Source organism: Azolla caroliniana, unplaced genomic scaffold (genome assembly GCF_043228905.1).
Source record: "Azolla caroliniana isolate FFs.n. ecotype wild unplaced genomic scaffold, voAzoCaro1.0.p SCAF_12, whole genome shotgun sequence".
NCBI lineage: Eukaryota > Viridiplantae > Streptophyta > Polypodiopsida > Salviniales > Salviniaceae > Azolla > Azolla caroliniana.
In genome coordinates, this window is record NW_028230447.1 from 3,542,380 (window position 1) to 3,546,153 (window position 3,774).

Consider the following 3,774-nt stretch of genomic DNA (forward strand, 5'->3'; position numbering starts at 1 on the left):
AGGAGGGAGTGTTGTATGACTTTCTCTAATCATGGTCCAGTTGTATTACAACTTAATGATGGGAAAAAACGTAAGCGACAAGGGAGATTAAGGATTCCATCGGAATTGTTTACAGAATCCATAATTATTGAACAAGTTATGTCTATATGGAGACAAACTTTATTGCAAATTGGAAATGTGGAAGTTAATGTGGCCTTGGCAATATCACATATTAGTAGTTTCGTAATCTCTTGGGTACAGGGGAAAAGGGAAAGATATACACAAAAAATTATCAGTATGCATCGTGCCTTGACATCGTTGCAACATTTTCAAGAAAGGGATCCATTATGTGAATGGATGACAAATGCTTTCATAATGCAAAATGGGAATTAAGAAATATTGAGGACAACATTTTACAATTTCAATATCAAGCTTTTGCTTCAAAATGGACACAAGAAGGTGACATAGTAAACAAGACATTTTTCCCCAAGTTGCACCGAAATGGTCGGCAGTAGGGATTAAACAACTAAGGAGAGAAGATGGCTCTTTAACAGAAGATGAGTCAGAAATTGTACAAATTGCTACTACTTATTATGCTAAATTGTTGTCCGATGGAGTTGCTACCGAATCTGTTCACACAAGTGGGAAATGTGCGTGGGACAAAATTAAGCCTAAAGTCACAAATGAAATGAAGGTTGCATTACTTAAGCCCTTTGACATTATGGAAATACATACGCACTTAGAGCTTTAAGTCTTATGTCTTGTCCAAGGGAGGATGGAATTACTGCACATTTTTTCCTCAAATATTGGGAATATGTTGGGGAAGACAACACAAAATCTTATCAAAGAATTTTTGACACTGGGTACATGCCTCCTAGTATGATAGTTGGCTTGATTTATTTAATACCTAAGGTTGAAGGTATATATCAGATGACATTAGAAAATGGAGACCAATAACTTTGCTAAATACAATATATAAAATCTTCGCAAAAACATTGTCATTGAGAGTGCAACCTTTCTTACATGATTTGATTCATATCACCCAAACTGGTTTTATTCAGGAAAGAAGTATACCGGATGATTTGTTCTTTTTTTGGGAAGCCATTGCCTTGGCTCGTAAGAAAAAAGAGGATTTAGTGAGTTTGCTACTAGACTTTGAAAAAGCATATGATCGAGTTGATTGGGAATTCCTTCAGGATACTCTTGTAAGACTGGGTTTTTCGAAGAAATGGGTGATAGGAGTGTCTTCTTTGTATAACTCAATGTGCAGTTCAGTTTTGGCAGGAGGGATTAACGGTGATGACTTTCTGTAACCCGACCGACAAAGGAGTTAAAGACCAGCATGTGAAAGGGATTGTTTATTCGGAATAGATTATAATTAAGTAGTTTATGAGAGGTGAACGGACGGACCGGTTCCGAACAGGTGCCGGTTGGCACCGTTTTGTACTCAACACCGGTGACCTATATAAAGGCCCGGTGTGTTAGGCCATTTTCCGGCCCTAAGGATTAACACAGTTTTTGGCGACCACGATTCCTACACAATTGCAACGAACAACGGCGGTAATGGATGACTAGACCAATGAACGACCCGGTTACGGAGCGAGCAAGGAGACTTGCTGAACGATTGAGGAAGCGAGAGGCTTTCTAGCAAGCGGCAGAAGAAATCAGAGCGGATTGCTCATTTTCCAAGGTGATTCGGAGAGTGGCCAAGGATTCACTTCGTTCATAACAAAACGACTACCCACACAAAGGAAGCAGCCTAAGCAGCCTTCGAGAAGCAGAATCCCCTCTCCAGGCATTGGCAGAGGGCGAAGGCGAATCCGAAGCATTTTCGGCTTTTGAATCGGATTCGGAAGGGGAATACAACGCGCATACGAACTACCGCAGCAGTAATGACACCCCAAACAGACCGGAGGATGAGGAGTCGGTTACCTTGCCGACACCGGAACCAGAATTGACAAGGCTGGAACCTCCGGCACTGGAAGTCGAGCACACTCCGGAACCAGAAGTCAAGGAAGAGAGACCTTCAACACCGGAAGTTGAGGAGGAGAGGCCTCCAACACCAAAAGAGGAGCAGGAAAGACCTCCGACGCCGACAGAGGAGGAGGAAAGACCACCGACACCACCAGCCCGCATACCGACACCGGACGACGATATGCCGTTCCAATATCCCAGATACTGGGATGATCTGGACGCGGAAGCCCATGTTCATGCGTTTCAGCAGACCTAGGAGGCAAACCATGTGTCCCAACGCTTAAATGCGGACGAAGAGGAACACTAAAAAATGGCAGAGTTCGGCATGACCCTGGAGGGACCGGGTGCCAGATGGCACCGAACACAAGATCCCAGCACCATCCCCACGTTTGAAGCATTAAAGACCAAATTCTTGCATTTCTTTCACAAGGAGATGAACCAACGGGAAATGGTAGGCCTATTTTACATTATCCAACAGGAACCAACGGAGAACATTCAACAGTTTGTCATTCGGTTCCAGCGGATCCATAGTCAGCTCAGCCGGGCACCACCGAAGGAAGAAACAAAGGCCATATTCTTAGCAGCACTCCGGGAACCCTTACGAACGGTGTGCACCGTCATTGATTTTCGCACAGCAGCATAGATCAAGTGATCGACCGAGTTCGGGAAATGGAAAAATCAAGTTCATGGCTAACCATGGGCGCACTTCAACGTGCACTATCGACAGATGAAGACCTTAGCTTCCGGCAAGCAATTCAATGTAGGACATGCCTGAATGCTAGACATTTGGCGCTGGAATGCACCATGCATTCCCAATGCTTGCTCTGCCACTCTAGAAGTCACACAATGGAATGGTGCGAGTATAACTTGTTAAATCGGCAAGCACCACCGGTCCAGCAAATTGAACCACGAAGCAACCAGGAGGAAGAAGAAGAATGTTGGCAGCGAGAGGAGAGCTACCGGCCGATACAACGATCGAAAAGACGCTTATGACCGGTATGACATACAGGATAGATACCGAGACTATAATGGATGGTACGAGAGATACATCCGGGATCACTCCCTTGGTTACAACCAATGACGGGACGACTATGGCAAGTATGACGACCAACCCTGTCATGGTTACCGGAACAAAAAGAATTTCAACAAGAAACGACATTTCAACAAAAAGGGGGGTCATCCATGGGAACCGGAAAAGGGCGCTCCAAGCAGCCAACCGGACCAAAACCAAGCACTTACCACAGGACCTCAACCCGGTGCGGGCACAAACGCCGAATCCAGCAACACCCGGAAGGTGTATTGCTATTATTGCCGGCAAGAAGGCCACTATAGTAACCAATGTCCGGGGAAGAGCTACGACAAGAGACCATCGGTGAACATGGTAGACGCGGAAGTCGCGGACTTACAACAAGTCACTACAAGATCAAAAGGCAAAGCCATTGAGTGGGAAACTCAAGAAGCCATCCGGAAGTAGGCAACCGAATGGGTGAAGACGGCAAACGAGCGGAATGCGGAAGAGCTCGAACAACAAAAGGAGAATGCCGAAGAGCTCACTGGCTTAGGGCAACCCAAAAACCCAACATGGCAGGCATTACAAAAATGCCAAATAACGCTGTCGTTAGGCCGGCTATTGCAACTGGTACCACGCTTCATGGAAGGACTGAAGATAGGAAGGACGGCAACCGACACACCACCGGCTCCGGCTTTCTTTTCAAATCCGGAGGAAGGACCAACAGTAGTAGATACGAGCAGTTCGGCAATCACAACCATCGTGAAAGGAAAAGAGCTACCTGACACGATTATCGATGGAGGATCCGACGT